Source organism: Apis mellifera, linkage group LG10, assembly GCF_003254395.2.
Source record: "Apis mellifera strain DH4 linkage group LG10, Amel_HAv3.1, whole genome shotgun sequence".
NCBI classification, from domain to species: domain Eukaryota; kingdom Metazoa; phylum Arthropoda; class Insecta; order Hymenoptera; family Apidae; genus Apis; species Apis mellifera.
Genome location: NC_037647.1, coordinates 3,738,399 through 3,761,337, shown reverse-complemented (window position 1 = coordinate 3,761,337; position 22,939 = coordinate 3,738,399). Strand labels below are relative to the sequence as shown.

Below are 22,939 nucleotides of genomic sequence, written 5' to 3'. Positions count from 1 at the left end.
TTCCAACAAACTATCTCAACCCTCTAACACCCGGGTAACAGCAATTTTCCATAGGCTTCCATATACCTATCCCGTCGCAATTTTGTCGTTCCGGCCAAGAATAAAGGAGGAATCGTCAATAATTGGAGGGTAAGCCCGAGTCTTAAAGGGGAAGTTTCGCGGGAGGAAAGTTCCTCGAGCCAGTTTCTTCCTGTCCTCCTCTTTCTTCTTCTTTTTCTTCTTCTTCTTCTTCCTCTTTCTTCTCTCTCTCTTTTTTTCTCGCGTCCTCTTTCAGAGCTGGCGTCGTGCCAACTAGGTGAAAAGTGTGGAAAGTGAACTCGCGATTTACGGCGGCACGCCGAGAAAGAGAGGGGGGCGAGAAAGGGGTGCAGGCAGTGCGGGAGAGGGGATAAGAGGGAGCGGCAACGGAAGTAGGACGGCGAGGGTAGGGTGGTAGGGCTTAGAAATTTATTCAAATTAAGCAGCCGGGGAGTTTACGAACCGGCGGAAAAATCGAAAGTGGCGGGATAATTGGCGACGGTGAAAGTCGACGACTTTGAAAACCGCCCCTATTTCACGTGGCGGAGTTTCGTTCGACGAGATAGAGAGGGAGGGAGGGAGGGAGAGGAGAACTTTCGCGCTGGTGAACTTTGCCGAGTCCAAGTTTTCCCGCGATCGCCGACACCGGATGCCTATTTAAAGAAACTTGGCCCAACCAACGTGATAAATTTCCGTCCGACGTTCTGTGACGCCTCCTTCCAACTTCCCCTCCCTCTCCGTCTTCAACGATAATAACTCACGTCGGAGAAGTGTTTGTTTTTATCGTCGTTTCGATTCAATGGAAAATTTGGTAAAAAGAGCAAGCGATTTGTTGCGATACTCTGTTAAACAGAGATCGATAAATATCGTCGTTCGTTCCGTTATTTAAGAATAGGTATTATTTCTGATCGAGATTTCTCGATTTAAGTTGTATCATCGTACTTGCAAGTTCTGCAAGTCTGTCTTGCGTAACTTGATTAAGTATGACGAACGTCGGATTTTAGATTCGGTTAATTCGAAGGTTTAAATAAAGCTTCCCCTAGTAACTTCATCAATTGACACCCATCTCGATCGATTGATAATTGTATTAATATCGAAGATTTATTTCAACGTGAATCCGAATATAGATCAGCTATATTTATACGGATAAATATGGACGAGCGAGATAAGTAAATGCACGATCACTTAAATATTATATACAAAGATTATTAATTAAATTTCTTCGACGTTTCTTTACAAAATCTTTACAAAATCCCTATGCTTTCCTTTTTCCTCTCGATCACCGTTGTAAAATCCGAGTTACCGTTCAAACAACACCAACAACAACGCCAAGAAAGCGGCTCACCCCCGTCACACCGCCAAATACGCTTCGAGATCCCGCGACATGACATTAATACTCTCTCCCAAAGGAAAGCAGCAGACCGGGATCTTAATAGTGATATCGTGTAGCTCGAGCGACATTACAGATCCCCCGCTTTGTGCCCCTGTGAAAAACGTATCTTTCTTCGTCGTGCCGTCCTTCTTCCACCTCGATCGCGTCTTCGAGAATCCATTCCCGTAGCAGGCAAAGACTTTCTGCACCGCTTACGCGGATGTTACCTCTACACCCACGCCTGTATACACTCTCGCCCGCATATGTACCGCGATATCCACTACGTGTACGTGCAACTGGGGATCACGTACGTATACGTGAGAAAAGAGAGAGAGAGAGAGGGAGGGAGAGAGGGAGGGAGGGAGAAAAGCAGGTTGCCGCGCGTTGTATATGTATACGCGCATATCCAGCAATACGAGGAGCTCTAATCCCCTTTTAGAGACTCGGCTCATACCACGCATTGCGATATGCCTTTGACGGTCGCTCCTGCGACGCTATTGGCTCCGCGTAATCTCGTGTAAGTTGGGTTGCCTAGCCGCAGGATCCTTGGCTCCGGGGGCCCGTTCACACGTGTGCAAGCCCGGGACACGCACGCCCGTTTCCTTTGCTCGCCCTTAACAGCCCTTCGACACGATCGATACGGCAGGTCCCTGCCGTGCGCCGCATGCGGCGCATGCCCTTCGTGGATGTCGAGGTTACAGTGGAAGCCGGTAGAGAGCGCTCGTCTACGTTTCCGGAATGGAGAGACGGGATTGAATGAGCGAGAGAGTGTGTAAGGATGGGTGAGTGGTGTAAGGAGGCGAGAGAAATTGGTTTTTTCATCGTTTTGTTCTGTTGAGGAAGAGAAGAGGTTTGGATGGATCATTTTGTGATACGACGATGTGCTTATTACGGGTGATGAAGATTGGTTTCTTGTTGTATGATTTCAAAAAAAATATTTGTATGGATTTCGCGTTTGAAGAAATAGGATTTTGAATAGTTTGTTTTTTTGTTGATTTAGATATGATTTCAGGATCTATTTAGATGTGATGTTTGTTTGCTTGAGATTCTGTGGAATAAAAATTATTGTTATTATAAGCAATATATTAAAAATAATAAGTATAGTGAAATTGATAAATGTAATGTGAATAAATTAAATTCACAATTACACTTTATATTGCGGGATTTATTTTTTTGAATGCACAGTTAACACCTGTATGTAGGCAACTAGATCAAATCTGTACGTAACTTACATGCTATCTAACTAGGTAGCGTAACAGGAATTGACTTTACCTTTGTATAGTTTTCATTTTGAAGAATGCCAGAATGTTCAGAATTCTATATTACCTTCAAAGACTTTTTAGAAAAGTCTTACTTCTAAGAACAAATCCAGAAAATATGAAAAAAAAAAAAGAGAGAATCACTATACTTCTTATACTTTCTCCACTTCTGATATAATTTTTCAATTAGATAGAAAAATTAATTTATATTTCTGTAATAAAAATATAACTAATTTATTTACAAATTTGTATTCCTGTAAATTATTATACGTTTATAATCTTATTCATTTACTTACCAACTATAAATCCAAATAAATAAATTTTGTGCTCAAAACTATTTTCTAATCCTTACCTAAAATAAATTTTTAATAACAGAACACGTATATATCCCAATTATAACCAAATCATTATCCAATTGATCATTGTCCAATCCGATCAAGGATAACAATCGATAAATATCGCGAAGCTTCTTTTCTCGCGAGTTGAAGGAGAAGAAGGTAATCGGTTGCCAGGCCGAAAATTCTCGAGTCATCCCACGAGTCCAAAAGCTAATATAATGACCCAAAAGACGACGCACGTGCGTTTCGCCCCCGCCCCCGCCACCTCGGCGCAGGGGCCACCATCCGGCGTATGTGTGTACACGTGAAATGCGCCCGTGTTTTTTCTCGCCCGTCCAGTTTTATCGTAATTGCCAGCTTTACATAAGCCTGTTTGTGTGCCGTGCGCCTATGTATATGTGTTTGTACATGTGTTTTATCATGAAATACGGCGTTATTTGTACAATTGTTTGCTCCCTCTCGCCACGGCGACGCCATCTCGCATGCGTGACCACAGACGAAAAAAATTCCGGACCAAGGTTCGTAATTCGGCCGTTAAATTTAATTTTCTTACACGGTATGGGAGCCGATTACTGCGTGTGACGGCAGAGGAGATGTGTGATTCACGTGTTTGAACCTGGTGTTTGCGAGGTGACAGCCAGGTGACGTCGCGGCGAGGCCCGAATCGCCGCGACAACCTCGAGACGAGCGAGATAAGAATGGGATCTCTACGCCGCTAACACTGATTATACGCCGTAATTGTAATAACGATTGCAATTGGAACGATTCGGTTTTTTAATCGAAGCCTCTCTCGTTTCTGCGGAGACTTCGTTGCGTGAGAAGATTGAATGCAAATCTCGGGTTTAGAAATTACGAGGATCCATATTATATTATATTTTTGTCTTCTTCGTTTGCGATCTCTGATATTGTCGATTTTCTAAAAAAAGAAAAAAATAAATTCATTTCAATTGATGACATTCTGAAATTCTCGAGAATTTTAAAGAACAAACTCTAAGGTTTATTCCGAATGGTCATGAAATTTTGAGAGATTAAATTAGAGCGAAGATTCCACGCTGTCGCATAAATCTTCGATAAACTCGAAGAAAATCAATCTCTGTTCCATCTTCTTCGTTCTTAAATTGATAATTCCTAAATAATCGAATAGGATTCTCATTTTCAAAATTTCGAGAAATGACGCTACGATACGGAAAAATATTTTTTCCACGGTTAAGCAAAAGTATACGTGTCCTTCTCGTCCAACCGTGTATCCCTGAGCGCCTTCGAACGGAAGATCGATCATCCCCCGTAGAAAATTCGTCCAAGCAATTTGCGATCATTCAGCATCCTCTTTGAGGCACGAAAAAAAAACGGATCCTGTTTCCAGAGGTGGACCAGCGGTGCCAGACCGTGTGACATAATCCTGTCGGACGCTTTGTCCCGCCGGCTGATCAAGCGCGTTAGGACATGGATCCCGGGGGAGTTAACGTTAACCATACCCATAAATACGGGAAACAAACCTGGAAGAAATAAAGAGAAGCTATAGTGAATCAGAGAAATAATCGAAATAATGAAATTATTTGAATTTTTCATTTTAATATAAATATATATCAAGTTTCGAATAACAATTGTGATTAATATTAAAGAGACACGAATTATATAGCACAATATCTTTGAGAATGAATGAAAGAAGATTTTAATTTTCTAACATTTATAATTATTATATTTTATATTTTATTATACTTATTTTATTTATTTTAGAACATAAGAGATTTATATCAGTGTCTGAATATTTTTATATATATTCTAACACGTAATCGATATTCTTCATCCACTACCTTCTTCTTCTTCTTCTTCCCTTTTATTCCTAAAAGAATATCCGAGCCTTTTATCCGCATTTGATTAAAAGATTCTTTGTCAGCCTGGCGATGTCTGGTTGAAAAAGAACTTACGATTTTCTCTCGTTACCGAATCGATCCGGTTCATACAGATTCGCATACAGTGCCTACCACTGATAACGCGATTAAACATTCGAGGAGGAATTGTAAAATGGCGCGCGCGATAAAGCGAGGCTGGTTGTTTTTGCCGATCATTTTGCCGTGGCAATGAAATGGGGGTTGTTCTGTGATAATAATTCCAGAGATTGTCCTGATCTCGAATAAGGGCGATAAGCGTTACGAACTTGGTTTAATGCGAACTTTCACAAGAAATTCGAAGATATATCCATACATCGTATCCTCCTTCTTCCATTTAAAAAAGAAAATTGTATCCGGACGAATGCAAAGTAAATTCTACTTTTCGATCAACGAACGAACATCGTATAAAATTTCCAAAATTCAAGTAGATCCTGTACAACGTCTCGAAGAAAAATTCGTTCTTTTTTTAAAAAAAAAAAGATGGCGCATTTTAATCGAGCAGGAGAGAAAGAGTAAGAAAGAGGAAGGAGGAAGGAAAAGACAAGAAGGCGACAGTTGCGCGAAAAGGGAGGGGTTCCAACGCTCGTTTCTCGAATGGAAAAAAGGGTTCGTGAAAAAATGATCGGCCAGGATCTAAGATGTATAAAAAAGATTTGTCCCCCTCGTAGATGTGTCCTTTCCTGAGGGTAAAGGAGGAGCGCGCACGGTGATCATCGGCCACGGGGGACGACGGTTTTTGCAGCTGGCCCCCGTCCCGAATTACCGACGAAAAAGGATTCGGGGGTCCATTCTTATGGCGAGTAAGCTCGAAAGGACCTGCGTCCATGCACGAGGATGCATCTGACCTGCCTCTTCTTCTTCCTTCTTCTGCCCTCGATTCACGTGACCCGGGCCCCCTTTCCTCCACTTATCGCTTCGAATCCTGCACCCCTCGCCGACCACCGATTCCGGCTCGTCCTTCTTTCGCTCTCTGGACACGTATCCTTTTGTGCCTACGATTCCTTTTTTTTTTCTTCCTCTTCCCTCGGTGACATTATTGGGTGTATGATCTCGTTCTGAGAATTTTTTCACCACGCACACGCTGCTTGACGATACTTGAGTGATTGATGTATGGCCAGATTCTAGCGTTAATTTTCCACGGTTTTTTACGGTTGTTGGTTCAATCTATTTTTGACTGGTGGATTTATTATTTTTTTTTTTTTTGAGAGAGAGAAGGAAAGAAAGTAAATTGGATTGCGGTGCAAGTTATTTTCTTTACGTTTGTAGTTTGTAATTTTCTGATCGATGAATTCGATATCTTTGAAAAAAAAACTCCGACTCTCATTCGAAGTAAACTTAATTGATAATAAAATTGATTTTAATGATACGTTATATCCGTCCAATTATAATTTTAATTTATTAAACGTTACGATCTCGTATTCTTCACATATCCGTAATTTTTAAGAAACTTTAAATATTAACACGTTATGATCAATGATCAACGAACGGCACGATTTTCATATCTTTTTCATTGCATTCTGATGATCTCGGCTGACGAGAATGCAATTTTAACGATCTCCTAAGACCTTGAATCCCAGTGTCTACCATCACGATAATATTTCATGCCTTTCAATAAACCTCAAGTTTTAATATCTTATCTTCGACGATTTTCCACGATATTCGTCACATATCTTGACGACATACAATAAATTTCCAATTTGCTTCGTTGCCAGACGTTCCTAGATTTCAATAATCATCGATCTCTAAAAAATTCTCTTCTCGAAAATCGATCAGTCCAAAATCGTCCGGTCCAGCAACCGACCATGTACACACGTAAATCCCCCTTAATCGAGGGGGTAGTGGGGTTAACAGGTGTAGCAAGAGGTAACTTAACTTTCGTATATTCGTGACTACTGGTCAGTTTGTTCGATAGTTGGTGCCAGCCAGCACGGATGGCCATATACCCCGGTACGCCTTTCAGGGGCCTTGGTACCGAGCTGTACCAAGAGGGCCACCGGTCAATACCTTCAGACCTTCGGAACACCGCGAAAAACGTAAGCAGAGAATGCTTGGTCTTTGGACGAATTCGAGCCTCGTGCATGGTACCGAAAGTGGGTTGAATATAGCGTGCTAACACGGATCAACTCGGATGATATTTCCTTTTAACGATGGAGATCTTTGGGATGAATTATGTTTTCGACATTGAATTAATTAATTACTTGATTTGGATCCTTATTTCGATGAAATAAAATTGTTAGCTTGACACGTGGATGTGGAATATTATTTCGTTTGGAATTTTGATAGGTTCGAGGAACGAGATGAATAAAATTGAGTATATAATATAAGTTCGATGATTTTTTAATTAAATTGTCCACGTGTCTTATTTATAAATAACTTTCGATAAAATAGCCCCGGAACGAAACTTTGAACTTGTTCAATTATTTCAACTCCACTTCGACAATAACAATATCCATAAGAATGAGGCGGATTCACGAAACGTCAATTAAGCAACGATCATCCGGATGGATTCATTTCATCTTATCACGATTCACCACTTTCTGGACTTCTCCACGCCACGCGAACCAATACTTCCTCTTCCTTCTCCACCGCCGTTCGATCCCTTTGGAAATCCACCCCTCCGGTCGGGCGACAGTCGAAAACGTGGGCAGACGTGACTTTCGAGCGTCCTTTCGGCTGTGCTAATTACCATCGACCGGGGAATAATGAATTGTCAGGCTCCGGGGCAATAAATATCGTTTTCTACGTGCGCTGGGACGATGCCGCGGGTGCGCGGCAGCCATCCTCTACGGTTTTGTGTGTATTTAGAGGCATGCACGGGGGCCGATACACGTAACGATGCAGCTTTCTATCGTTTGGCAAACGCTTATTATCGAAGATCGGATTCGCGTGCGATTCACCTAAGCACGTGTGCACACGTAACCGGCGATAACGGGTGTCTCGATGCGAACGTGGATGGCGGAAGGATGCATTGTTATGGTCGAGAGAGGGGGTTGCATGGTGCAGTTTGTCGCTTCGAGATAAAGATTTAATAAGGTATAAAGTTATTTAAAAAATAATAAATTTCATTGAATTAAAGAACGAAAGAATAGTCGAGTGATTTTGAGGAGATGAGTTAAATTATTGAGAGGATAAAAAACTTTTATTTTTAGAAATAAATTGAAGTAACGTGTGTGTATTTATTTAAGATATCCAGATTGTGGTTAATCATTCGAGTGATTTGAGAAAATTGGTAAAAAAAATTTATTCCAAGACAGGAATAAATTGTATCCAATCGATTGAAACGTATAGGATTGATGGTATAAATACAATAATATTGAAAATAAAATATTTTTATGATATTCGTGGTTGTGAAATGTTGCTTAAAATGTTTCCATCCTGTTGATTTCCTTCGATCGATATTCCTTTCGCCCTACGTTTAACTCTCTTTTCATTCTCTTTCCTTATAATCAATGTCCTCTTTCTATCGTTCGAAATTAATTATTTTCTTTTTATTTCACCGCAATTATTTTTCTTTTGCTTTCGCTTATCCTCCACAGTCCGCAATTCCTCTTATTTCACATTTCCTCGCGATCTAATTAATTAACTAGCTACTCTTCCTCCCATCTTTCTTTCTTTCTTTCTTTCTTTCTTTTATTTTGTCACTATCATCTCATTTATATTCTCTTCTCTTTAATTAATTTATTTTTTTTTCCTCTTCCTTTCCCCCTTTAATTAGTATATTATCTTAACTTTCCATTTATCGCGACATCAAAGTAATTATATTATTCGATTCTCTTCAACGTATCCTTTCTTTTTTTTTTTTTACACAACGTATTCATTTCTCCTACAAATATTCCTCCCTTCTAATTTCCTTTTCTCCTACTTTTTTTCTCTTAATCACAATTATTATCTTCCTCGCAATAAAAGAATTATCTTAAATCGTTGCATTTATCCTCGACCAATTAATACTCGTTTCTATCAATCACTATAAACATATCCTTAATTTTTCATTTTCCTTCCCATTAATTTCAACCATTAAATTCTAAAACAATATTGAACAATCTGAAACAAAATTTTCCTCGTCGAAAGAAAACGTAATCCAACAACTCAGGAAAAACTTAAGATAAAATACAACTGGCTCATCGCACACACGGGCCGGCTCGAACAATAGGGAGAGCCGGCCGATTCCCCGGGATGGATGCAGCCGTCACACGAAACGGAAGGCGAGCGTGGGCGCGACAATTTCACCGGAGAAGGCTAACGGTTCGACGTAACATCTCCTTCGTCGCCGCCAGGATTTAGCCCGCTGTCTCTTTCACGCCCACGAGCAAAGGCAGATGAGTCAGAACGAATGGGCGGATTCTCCTCGCGGGGCGACACGAGGGTAAGCACTCGATAAGGAGGTAGGGAGAGGCAGTGTTGAGGGATGTTAGGATTTTCCAACGTTAGACAAGGCTCTCCCTCCCCCTCCTCTTCTGTTTCCTCCACGAGGAACAGAAATAGCAACGCGGTTGGGTGCAAGCCATTACACTGTGCCGCGGGTTACATGGAGCGAGGAAACGGGTGGTTTTTGAGTTTCTTGAGCTTTTGGCTTCCGATTTGTCCTCTCGAGTTCCGGAATAGTGGAGCGGTATTCGTTTGGATTCGTATATTTATGTTTATTAGCACGAAGGTATGCGTAGAATCGAGGTGGAGGTTTGTCGGGGGAAGGTGGTAGAATTGGTAGAATTTGTGGAAATTGTAAGATCTTGTAAGTGGTGGAATAAAGTATATTGAGATGGATGTCTGCTGTAGAATTGGAGGAGCTTGTGTACTTGAGAAGAGGATGCTGTAAGAAAATAGATTTTACAATTAGTAATGTGAGTGGTAATGGAATATATTATTGTAAATTGAGAATATTAATTTGTTGAATTTGTTGAACAATTGACTGATCAAGTATATGTTTTTATTGAGAGATTTATCGTGCAGTAATCCATAATAACAGATTTTGTAAGAATTTTAGAATAAATTATTTAAATAAAATTAAATTATTACACCGATTTGGCATTTTAAATGGAATCATTTATAAAATTAAGAAGAAAGTAATAATACATTCTAATTATTGTAACTCTTCCTATTTCCATTTTTCCTAATTACGTCGAAAATTATGATTTTTAATCCTGCTTACGACCAATTATTATTCGATGCAACCTCACGCATATGCACGTGCACGATTATTTTGCATGGAAATTATATATCTTTTGGTATGGGCAAATAGCGTTCGTACAACCTTTTCCCTGTAGTTTGAAATTACGATATCAAGACTTGTGCTACAAACTTTTGTTTAAGATATTATCATCATGCCAATTAACTTTCGTCAAGAAAAAGAATCAAAAGTTATGCCTTATTACTTTCTTACTTACTTAAAAAATTTCATCAATCTTGTTATTTAACAAATCTTATTAAAGTTAATAATTCTTGAATTCTAATTTTTTAAATTTTATTAATTTATACACTCAAATATGTAAAAGATTTAAGTCTTGGAATTTTCCTATTGCTATTAATAATGATTTAATTTTACTTAAAGAATTATTTAATGTGTACACGTGAATGTATAAAAATATATCCGTTAAATGAAATAATTTGATAATAAAATTAGAATAATCATTTATAATATGATTATTGAATAATGAAAATCTATATAAATAGATTTGAGTGTATTTCATCATATATTTTTGTAATTAAATCAATAGATATAATTTAACTTATTCTTAAAGAAGCTTGAATATTAACGAAACATCAATATTAATCTATTTTTGTAAATAATATAATATTATTATATTATTCCCTTATTTTCCTCAAGAAAGAATATACCGCTATTTCATCATTAATGTCATAAATTAAATTATCATCATATTCCATCACAATTGTCAAAAGCTATAAAAATTCATACGTAACTTAATTTAATCAAATGGATCGAATGAAATTTAATGCTTTCTTTATGAATAAATTAGACTGTTTATATTCTAAACCAATTTCTTTTACCAAAATATATATCAATACTCGTCATTTTTTAATCAAATCCACCAATCATACCGTAACAAATACCCGAATAACAAATTAGCCAATAAAAATCACGAATCTCGACGAGAAGAATTATCCCAAAAAAATAATAAAAAAAGAAGATAAAAAAAATCTGAGCTTCTCGATCACACAAGTATCAATGCCATCCATCACGGGGTGAGCAGGGTGTCACAGAATTTTCGCTGTCGAGAAAAAAAATTCCCTGCCCGTGGGAAATCGCGTTGTCGGGGCATTTTTTCCAATGAAAAATTCCTACGAATCTACAGATTCCATGATTCGATGATTTTTTATCGCGAAGCCAGCTGAGTAGGAAATCGTGAGAAATCCTCCACGTCCCTCCTCCTTCGTCCTTAACTAGCACAGGATGCTCTTCATCCTCTTGTGACATGAAAATAAAAAAAAAAAAAAAGGAAAAAACAAGGAACGAAGAGGGAGGGGAAGAGGAGAAAATCGCGTTTGTTTCGCATTCATGACCGATCGAAGGCGACTGGTATCGATCGACGGACCGTGGCCATTGTTCGAACTACCCCCTGGCCAACCCCCCCCTCCCTCCTTAACGCTGCTGAATCTTCTCTCCACGTTGGTCCACGTGCATGCGTCATTTGAATACGCGCGCATCCCTGCCCCGTTTCTCCCCTATTATGTGTAAATTGTATTATTTTTACCCCAAATATATTTCGCCCCTAGCGTCGTGCCACCGAGGTCAACAGGTCAAATTGCACATGTCCATCGAAAGTCACCCCCGGCACGATCCTCTTCGACCACTTCTCTAATCGAAAGTCACGTATATTGCCTCGAAAGGAACGAATCTCGAAAAGTTTTTTCTAAATTTCTTACGTGCTTCCCTCTCTCTTTATTTTTTTCTTTTTTTCCTCGCTTTTCGCTGGACGTGGGAATACGGAGGACAATTTAAAAAGAAAGAAAAAGGGGGCTTATTTTCGGTACACTTTTCAGGAACGATTTTTCGAGAGAAGGGGAAAATTGTGAAAAATGAGAGAAGATTAAGAGGACGGTACGATAGTGAAGATGAATTTGGAAGATAAAAAAGGAGATGGCGCGATTAACGATAAGGGTAGGAGCGGTGGTAAAAAGTTAACGAATCTTGCGTGAAAAGGGGAAGAGGGGGGGGGGGAGGGAGAGATATGCATCCGGGCATAATAATTTCTCGCGTGATTTTAAAACCGTAAATTTTTTACCTTTTAACCACCGCTTTTTTCACCTCGACCTACCTTTTTCACCCTTTCTCTCCTTACCAACGAATAACTTTGTTTTTGCAATAAGAAAAACAACGGGGAGGACGACACCGTGGTGTATCTCGATCAGTTATCATTTCACACTGATTATAATAAAGCGGTGGTCCGCCAAAAAACGAGGGAAAAAAGATTTACGAAATCGTAATGCACTGGTGGAACGGAGAAGAAGAATAAGGACACGCAAGGGGTAGTGATCCAAGGGAAATGACAAGGACGAGAGAGGAGAAAAAATAATGCGGGTCATCGAGGAAAAAAAGCGTCCCGTTCGGGGAACCCTCGAGGCTGGTCTTAAATAAGTATATAATAATGCTAGCCTGTTGGGGCGTTTTTAACCCCTTCGTCAGTTTCCTGCCACGCAACTCTCTTCTCGTATTTTCCATTCTCTCTTTCCTCTTTTTTTTCTAATTCTTCTTTCGAAATGAAGAATCGTACGGTACTTTTTTCCCCCTCCCTCCCCTTCTTCTTTTCTCTTGTTTTTTTCCTTCTCTCGTCGGCTAACGGATAAAATCTAAATTAACTAAATTAAGGGCTCGATCTCGCTTCTCTATCTCGTTTTTACGTACGATTTATACACACGAGTTTTTGCGCGAGTTTTGGATGGATGAAATAAAAAGAAATAGAGAGAGAGAGAGAGAGAGGAGGGAGAATGAATTTGGTTGGAGGAAGAGAATAAGCGTTTCCTGGATCTTACCCCCTTTACGAGGTCGAGAATTTCCTCAGGTTTTTCTGAGCGTGCAGCTTTCATGCTTCTCGCCTCGTTGTCTCGGCTCGCGAGAGATCGTTGAAAGGTCGATTTACGGTTATAAAATTACTCACGTGAAATTCGAGATCGTGCTGCTCGTTGTGTTTGCCGGAAAGATTTATACGCGCGCCCTTGTCGGAGAGAAGATACGGCGCAAGGATGGAGGGAAGGGTTAAAGAGTTCTCGTTCGATCCAAGATCGTTCAATGGCTCTTGGAAATTTTCCAATATTCATTTGATTGAAATTAAAAAAAAATATTCGAGTGCTAATAGCCGAAACAGTATCTCCATAAGATTTTTAACACGGTTAACTCATTTTTACATTTACAATATTATATTTCCCTGTTAACGCTTCTATCAACACCTCCCTCGTTCCAATTTTTTTCTACCTCTCTTTTTTTTTTTTTTTTATCTAATCAGGGGATGTACGGTTTCCAGTGCGGGGAAAAAAATCAGGATTTTGGCAACAGAGAGGACGCAACGGGCGTAAATATACTATTGTGCGCGGTGACTTTTTCACGCAGCACGGTCACGTCTGTTTGGTCATTTTTCCGGGGCCACCCTCTTTTTTGACCGTTTGACCATATGCGTGCCGATTCCTCTCCAAACGATCGATTGATTTTACGCGTAATAAAAGAGACGGGAAAACCCTCGTGGAGACGTGAATGGCAGGCTCGTTTGGCTTAGTCAAATTACCAGGCGCGGTGGTGGTGGCGGCTGACCTTCGTTGTTGTAATGATACGTTAAGCTCGCCCTGCGGGATGGGTGAAAGAAACGGAAAAATCTGTCGGTCGATGCAGATTTCGGGTATGTGGGTATAGCGGTTCGTTGTTTCCGATCTGACAGCAAATTCGTACCGAGTGGAATAAATAATAAAATCCCGAGTGATAAACGCTTAATTTCACCGCGTTGAATTTTACGATTTAGCGAACCATTATCATTATTCAACGTTGCACAAAACCAACGGCATAAATATTAATCAGTCTTATCTAAATTAACAATTGAACGTATGAAAAGGATTCTACATCTCGATATTAATTTAAATTTGAAATTGAACAACGATAAAACCATTTTATTTTCGCCTGTCGAAACTCGAAACACGGAATAGGATCTAAACTCTTGGACCGTCAAAATTAATCGTCATCTCTTAACTCTTAATCGCGATATTTCGCATGGCTGTTCATTTGGAAGCCTGTCCCGGCAGAGAGAAAGTCGTTACCCCCTCAGGGCGAAAAATCATCTATGGCTCGCTATCACGGCTATATCTTTAACCGCACAAGGGCCGGTTACATAGGGGTAAACTCGGAGGAAAGAGAGGGAAGAAGGAAAAAAAAAGGGCAAGGGAAAAAAATCCTGGAGGCTGGATGGCTATTAATATTTTTTTTCCCTTCCCCTCCTCGCCCCTGTTTAGCATAGATCCCGCGGTGTCCCACTGACGTAACGTAACCCTTTGCAAACAGCATGAGAAAAAAAAACGGCCGACAACACCGGTAACCGACCAGTGGAGGATGCTCCAGGATGAAAGAAAAAAAAGAAAGAAACCGTGTCTCTCACGATGTTTTTCTCAGTATCGAATATGTTCTCTCCGTTCGACACGTATACACGTGTGTGTGTGTGTGTACGACAAAAGAATCAACGTGCCGTGTGATGTTCGTGCGTGGATAAAAAATAAAAGGAAAGAAGAAAGAAAAAGAGGAAGAAAGGTAACGACGACGATGTTTAAAAAAAAAATAATAACGAAGTTACAGGGCGTCGAGGAGAACAGGTGGATGGTCGAGTAATCCTCGTGGGTCAACGCGAGGTCGAGGGTCAATGAAAAAGCCCGAACCTCTTTGATAGAGGTCCGGACGGAGCAGGGTCAGCGGAAAAACAAAGGCTATTTCATTATTTCAGACGTTAATTAATTATTCGCCACGGAGCAAAGGGTGTAATTAATCTCACGGGAGATAAAGATCCTCGGGCTTTTCCTCGAAACCCTGGACATCCTGACAAATGTATTTTTTCCGCTGAATCGGCCGGATGCCGCACGTTGATCAAGTAACGATCGCGTTTTCACGGATGATTTCCAGATTGATTTCTTGGAAGAATTGTTTCGAGGCTTGGATACAAATTGATATTCTTTTAATTAATTTCTTAGATCTGTCTGACATTGAATATTCGATTCATTTACATTTCACTTTCAATTACGATATTCTTTCAGTTATTCTTCAATTCTATCCATCCATAAACGTTAGAAACTAAACGAAATCCTCGCTATCTTGCACAAATTTTCTTTCACAAAGTCAGAATCGTGAAAAGTGTATCGTCATCCCCCAAACTGCACATCCAGAATCCTCAGGCCTTAATGGAGTTGGAACGTGTGAGACGAGATGCGCAGAGGGATAGGGAAGAAGAGGGAGCGGATACTCCTGATCATTGCGCAAGCTGCAAGATGACGCGCGCTGCCCCCATATACACCCCGAAAGGCCATATGTATTCGAGGGGGTGGACCAAGGTGGTAGGTGATATAATGGGAGTGCAGCGTGGCTTTCAGTTTCACATGCGTGAGTCGTGAACTGCACAACAGGAACCCTTTCAGCCGACGGAGGAGACGGACAGACGGACCAAAGGACGCGTCTCGTCTCGTCCAACACCCCCATGAAAATCCCCTGCAGGCAGCTTTACCTCTGGTTTGCTTGCTCGCGCAACAAAACAACAGCTGCACCACTTCGACGACACCGAAATTCGTCAAAACACCCGTCGAATCCGTGCCAACCCTTTCCTGAACAGTCACACTTTGGAATTCTTTCTTCTTGAGTATAGATTGTGCAAGTAAATTGATTTAATTTGATGATCTTGATCCAATGCATTGTCAATTTTTAAAGGAATAAAATAAATTTTTAAACAGTCTTGAGATAAATGTTACGTCCACCAAGTATCCAATAACTTTCGACTTCCATCAAACGTATTTTCCAAATTACTAATTGTTTCTCTAAGAAACTAAATAAATATCAACTTTCTAAGAATCTCATCTCCACAAATCGAAATATCGATTCAACAACTCCCTTCATCGAAATCATCCTTTAAAAAACGTTCCAACTAGCACCCTGTTCGTCAGCCACCATCCGATACCGGATGGAAATCAAAACCACCGCTCCCCGCCCACTCCTCCAAGCTTAACCGTCCTTGTTGTCCGATCCAGAATGCGGTAGCTGTTATTAAGAGCATTCATTAAGAGCGTTAACGGGCCTCGTGCAAGGAACAAGAAGGAAGAGAAGAATCCAGGGTCCACCTGCGAATATCTTCAAGCATCTCTCTTCCTCCATTCCTTCCCCTCTCCCCCGGCAACGTGCACGCCACGACGTTCCAACCACGTTCCTCCACCACCTCTTTCGTCTCATTCGCGGCGCGTTAATTATGAGCGGCTTCCGGCGATCTAGATTTCATTCTTCCCTCCTCTCAGGGAAATGATAATAGGTACGTGACCCATGGTGGTCAGTTCACACGAGAAACCAGACTGCGCTCTCCTCGACTGTAGTATCCTACACGGCCTCTCACGTCGTTGTGCCAGCCACTGCGTCGAAGAGAGAGAGAAAGAGAGAGGCAGTTAGGAGGGGCACGGAGGACCTTCTTCTTCTTCCTCCTCTTCTCTCCTCCGTGCAACGAGGACTTACACCGGCAGCTAGACGGCCGGTGTCGGCGTTCCGACTTCCACAATGCGCCTTGTACTCTCCCACACTCAAGGAGTCTCACGCCCTCACATCCTCCTGCCGCCTCCTGTGCGCGCCTCCGCCGACCGAGCAACGCTACCAGGACCCCGCGGAGGAGACCGTCTCCGCGGCCATTTCACCGGACGACCTCTGAGCGCGAGAGCGCCACCGACGACCACCGTGAAACCTTTGCGATCGAGGCAGAGCGCCGCGGGGCCCGATCTCCAGAGCTTCCTCCGCGAGAGGAGATGGGGGGGGATCCCTACGTTGCGAAACTAATACGTAGGCTTCCCTGGCCTCCTTTGGATCCAGTATATGCACTCCTCGAAAATATAGGATTAGGATTGTATTTATGATTGTATCTTTTTTTTTTCTTTTTTTTTTTTTGAAAATGAAGTTCGAGGTTTTGGGATTAATTGTTAATTGGAGTGTTGATAATAGTTTGAGCAGTTTTCTTTAGGTTAGTTATTTGTTTAACGTGTTTGTTTAAGAATATTAACGTTCAGTGTGTTAGCAGAAAGACGGTTCAATTAATTTGACATGATTTCCTCCTTTTCGCCACGATTTCAATACAATCTTTCAACCAAGCATTCTTGATGGGAACATCTCTCTCTCCTTCCATTGATTCGCAACAACGCTCCTCAGCTCCTCAGACATCGCCCCATTAAAATTCATACGGCTCGAATAATTACATAATTATACATCTTAAGGTTACATTATATTTCCTTCAGACATGTGAATCTTCGAAAGCTGCAATAATCAAAGAATAAACATCGAGCCTATCTCTTGAAACGCATCTCTCTCTCTCTCGACGCAAGTAAATTGGGAAAGATTTCTAAAATTTCCCAAAACAATTTTTCCCTAATATATATTCCAAATCGAAAAATAACATGATTAAAAAGAAATAGATCCATAAGATTAGAAAAGAATCCAAGATTAAACAAATTTCTTTTCCCTTCAAAATTATTCTCTCGCTTCCCCTTCGATCATCGATACCGTATCAATTTTATTACCCGCTAACAAGCGTTCATTATCAGATTCGCGTGATCGCCGCGTGCAACGTCTCTCGCCTGTTCATTGTGTGCGACAACATTGACATTTTCTGGCCCGATGCGCGACAGGAAAAAAAGATCGGCTGGCGGAGCGGGCGCGCGAGTTATCCAATCGGCGAGCGTATTATAAGCGAGAAAGCAGCTGGGAAACCTAACAGTTTCGAAAAGGCCGTGAGTGACCGGAACACGAATCTCTCTCTCTCTCTCTCTCTCTTACTCTTTCTCTCTCCCTCTTCTGCCTTGGCGCGTACAGGTAGCAACAACGTGTGCCGCTTTAGCGCGCCGCTTTATCGTTCATCTTCGCTCGTTTCGTCTTCGGAAAGCGGTTTGGTATATACCACGCCACGTACGTTTCATTAATGTTAATGGTCGACGGGACGCTAGGTGTTCTCAATGACCCTTATCACGACGCGTATCCGTTAGTTTCTTTATTTACTTAATCAAAGGACTCTTCTTGCCGTGAACAAGATTCCTTTGATTTCTTTCCTTCTTCTCTTTTTTCTCTTCTTCTTCTTCTTCTTTTTTTCTTTTTCTTGATACTCGTCGTGTTCGCGATCTTCATTAACACGGTGGTTTACACACGCAATGGGGACGAGTGAAACGTGGTCACACGCGACGCGTTTCTAATTGAGGAGGAACTTCTCGTTGGATGTTCGGAGAATTTTTTTTATTTTAATTGTAGTAATTTCACGGTGTGACAAAATTGGTAAATATGTTAATAAAGTATGGATACTCGTGCGAATTCATGAGTAGAATGAGTTATGGAAATCCGTTTCTTTTTTTTTATTATTGAAATTTAAATTACTTTGATGCGGGAAAAAAGAAAGTAACCAGATTTAAAAATATGAAGAGATATTAGAAATTTTTAGAGATCGATTTTCCATCCCCTCTTTCACTTGCACAAACTTTCGTAATTAAAAATCGTAATTTTCATTATTTTCACAAATTTTGCCAATGTCCCCCATGTACATTTTCACCATATCTGTGGAAACCGGTTTAAAATTATTATCACTATAATTTATCTAATCCTCCAAACAAGGGAAAAGGAATTCCTCCAAACTGAAAACAAGTCGAGTGTTAAAAAAAAACTAACCACTACTGATTATCAAAAATTCCAGGTAAACAAATTTCTCTCTAATGCGCAGCATTTACGACAACGTGTAATTAACGCACAATTTACAATTTAACGCGAGAAGAAAAATAATCAAAGACAATAAAAGATTTCTAAAAGAAAAGAAATAAAATTTGTAAAGTAATTTATGACCGATCGTTACATCTCCTACGTGTCCACCCGCGAAAAGCGAGAAAAGCGAGGAATAAAATGGAGGATGGGACGCGTATAAATTAACAGATACGTAAGCGGAGGTCCGAGAGACTCCCACCTCCAGTTGAAAGTAGCATTATTCCTTCGTGCAACGAGCATCCTCGTCCCGCGTGTGATTACTTTATTAAGGGCATTCCTGACCCCGTGCCACGACCTATACGAATACTCGGTAGAAAAATCCTTCTACACAGAGAAAGTCCCCGATGGGTCTGTGAGAAACTGGCCCTGCCTGGCCGCGTGCCTCCTCCTCCTCCTCCTCCTCCTCCTCCTGACACCGCCTCGTTACCTTTGCACGCAAAAACGCCTGTCTTACCGCCTAGACAAGGGACTTTCATCGATTTGCACGTTGTAAATGCCTCGCAAATCGCGTTCAATCTCTGACACGCGCGTCAATTCCTTTTTTAATCGAGTTGCGAAGTTTCTGTTTCTGATTCTGGAAAACGAATGATATTAGTTAGTCAATTAGAGAAAGTGTTGAGAGAATTATCAGTTTATTATTTATCAATTCTCTGTATTTTTTATATTTTTATAAAAGTGGTTTGCAAAGGAGAAATATTATAGAATAAAATGAAATTATAAATCGCGATCCTATAACTTACTCACATTCTTATTTCTTCTTTTCGAAAGAAGAAAATAAATAAATAAATAAATCCACTTGTCGCCTTTTCCTCGATATCACAAATGATTCACAAAGATTCGAGAAAGTTGACCATTTTCTCTCCATTTTCTTCTCGTGATCCAGGGAAGAGGGAGAAAAGGAGGTTCGAAAGGAGGTAAATCGGGAAAAGAGGGTGCAACGAGGACAAGGGGAAATGGCTCTCTCGTTCTTCTTCTTTTTTTTTTTTTCAGGAATAAAAGAACGGGAAACGAAGTCTGGACGATGCGCGCGCTTCGTTTGAAGTTAATCGCGACGTGGCATCAGTCTGCACTGGACAGCCCTCATGCGTCTCTCTCGCTCTCCACCTATTGAAAAACCGTTATCTGATAGGATGCTTTGTTTTAAAGTGGACCCGCTCATTGTCGAAGGCACGGACTTCCCTCCGCTTCGACGAATGGAGACTCCGCGTTTCTTTTTATTTTATTTTGCTCTTCCCTTTCTTTTTTTTATTTTTTTGCACGGATAGGAGTTGTTACGTCGAGTGCTTTGATAATGGAGCGAGAATTTAATTTATTGAAGGACGCTTAGTAAGTGAAAAATGGTAAATGGATCTTGCGAATATTTTCGGCTTGGAATCTCTCGTTCTGTTCTTCAGAGAGTGTTGGGAATTTTTGCACGGATACTTGATACTCCGAATTATTCCCTGAAACAAAAATGAAATGTATTAGAAAAGAAATTGTTGATGATTAATTATGGGGAAGATTGTGTAGATAGATACGATGTTGTAACTAAAAATTTAAATCTGATTTTTAAGTTATAATAAGATAGAAGAAATTGGATTGTAAGAAAAATGAAGTACATTTTATGCACTGTATAAATGATGAAGGAATTGTAAATAAAATGATAATTGAGGATAATTTGTTTGATATGTAGAGAAAATAAATTACGGTTAAATGGGTGCAAGAAATTTCAGATAATTGTAATAAATTTTTCGAGATGTTAAGGGAAAATATAATAATTCTTCTTGCAAGACGTTTTAATTGAATGTGCTTTATATAAAGAGTTTCAAAGTTTACAATAAAAATTTGAATACTCGATTAAAGTCGTTACTTGGACTATTAATAAGAATAATAAATTCCTCCTTCTTTCAATTTAATTATAATATAATTATCTATTAATTAAAATCTATTATAAAAAGAGAAAGAAGAAATTGATCGATGCAACTTCCAAAATAAAAAAAAAAAAAAAAAAAAGAAAGAAAGAAAATCTGTTCTATTTTAATAAAGATTTAATAAATATTTAATAAATCTATTAAAATACAGAATATGTTGTAAAGAAATTTATTGTACATCATGAAAAACAGAACACAACGAAGAATAAATAAATCGTAGCATCGATGCAAAATTCCAAAATAAAATGAAAAAGAAAAATTCGCCATTCCGTTCGAAAAATCCCAATAAATCACAAATAAAGCACAGCACAGTGGCGGGGAGAGAAGAAAATTCATGAAACTAAATCAGACATCGAATTATACAACGAAGTCTGGTTGCGTTCTTAAGCTATCGTCCTCATCGTCGATTATCCTCCACGAGATCCCCTTGGTCCTTATTATTCCACGGCAGATTCACCCGACTTTTTCTCCCTCTCTCCCTCTTTCACCTTTCGTTTATATACATCCAGACCAGCTTCTTTCTCTGTATATATACATCTCGACGATATTTCACGATCAACCACCTGTGGATGACTATGCTAATTACCGACGTAACGTCCTCATAACAGCGAGGAATCAGCGTAAGGGATGGCTGAAGCAGAGAGGGTGAACAAGACGTTATTTTTCACCTCTCTCTCTCCCTCTCTCTCTCTCTCGACCACCACCCTCTTGCTCCACTCTCGGTTGACGAGGAAGAAAAAGACCAGGAAGGGGATCAAACACCTCTCTTTCTTTGGTCGAAGAAAAAGAAAGAGAGAGAGAGAGACGAGATAATTTCTCCGCTGACCGGAATAATTCCTGCTACGTGGATAAACGGAGAGAAAAAAGGGGGACGTAACGAACTTCTCCCGTCTCTTGGCAAACGAACGCGGGTTTGTCCTACACGAGTACTGAAATCCCGGATCGTGTGTACACGCCGCGAGATAATACGCGCAAATATCGTAAAGATAAGCGGTGGAACGAGAAATAAGCATAAGGGGGAGAGAGAGAGAGAGGGGGGAAGAACCGGGGGCCAGGAAGATAATAGGTCGAATAAAGAAAAGGTTTCTTTTTTTTTTTAATAAAGTAATATGTTAAATCTTGGTTGTTGAATTTATATGATAATTATTGTTTTAAAAAAAGGAAATATATAATATTGAACGAATTTCGTCAATTTTGTACTCTCTCTCTCTCAGAATTTTATTAAATTGAAGGTATGATAAAATAGGTTAATATTGAAATCTTCTACGCGTTAAAATAAAAAATAATATAATCTAAGTGTTGATAGAAAACGATTTCCTTTGTGTACGAAATAGCTATATATATTACGCGTGTAATTCGATTTTCGACATATGGAACGTGAATTCGAAAAGAAAAGAACATCGATTCATGCCATGGCCGAGAATATTTTAATGCACCAATGTGTTCATTTCCTCTTTACGGCCCAGATCGACCATCTTACCTTCGCCCCTCCCGTCTTTCGATCGTCTTTCACCCTGGAATCCGTTAGGGCGCATTTTTTTCTCCATTCACCTTCCTCCTCTCCTCTTTTTTTTTTTTTTTTTCCTTTTTTTCCTCGCCAGGGTGAAACTGAAAATCGTCGATCGAAACGAGAATTCATCGTCTCTCTTTTTCTCTCCCTCCCCGCGTCTCTTGTTGCTGCTCGCGTTGTTGATTTTCGATTGAAACCAGAGATCTGCTCAAATATTAGGGCCGTTATGCTCATGGGAACTTTACGATTCGTCCAGGTTTCGCCCGATTTTTTTGCCCACTCTCGATTAACCATAGAGAATACGAATCATGCCGCCGGAAATTCGTTGCATTCGATATCGATTCCGGTAATGGGCTTCTCCGTTTCGTGATTGGATGATGCATCATCGAAGAATTACAATATAGATGAAGATGGGATAGCTATTCCAGAGTTTTTAATATTTTTTTTAAGATTCTCTCGAAATCATATATTACTTTCTTTTTTTTATATAATGGACAATTTATGAATAATTCTAATTTATAATTAAGAAAATCGTGGATTCACCTGGATCTCCATTGATTATTTTTATGCAACGATTTCTGCATGATTGTATTCGAGAAAAATGCGTGTAAAAACACTCGAATATTTTTTTTTATATGAATATTTAAAAAATATATTAATTTTATAATATATTCAAAATT

General features: G+C 39.9%; 1 long non-coding RNA gene across 1 annotated transcript; it reads right to left on the bottom strand.

The window, feature by feature from the left end:
- Nucleotides 1–18,160: 18,160 nt before the first annotated feature.
- LOC107965122 lies at nt 18,161–21,734 on the bottom strand. Its single transcript, XR_003305488.1, has 3 exons — nt 21,336–21,734; nt 19,584–20,281; nt 18,161–19,413 (listed from the first exon to the last, which is right to left on the bottom strand). It is a non-coding gene; the product is annotated as an uncharacterized LOC107965122 (long non-coding RNA).
- Between the last annotated feature and the right edge of the window lie 1,205 nt (nt 21,735–22,939).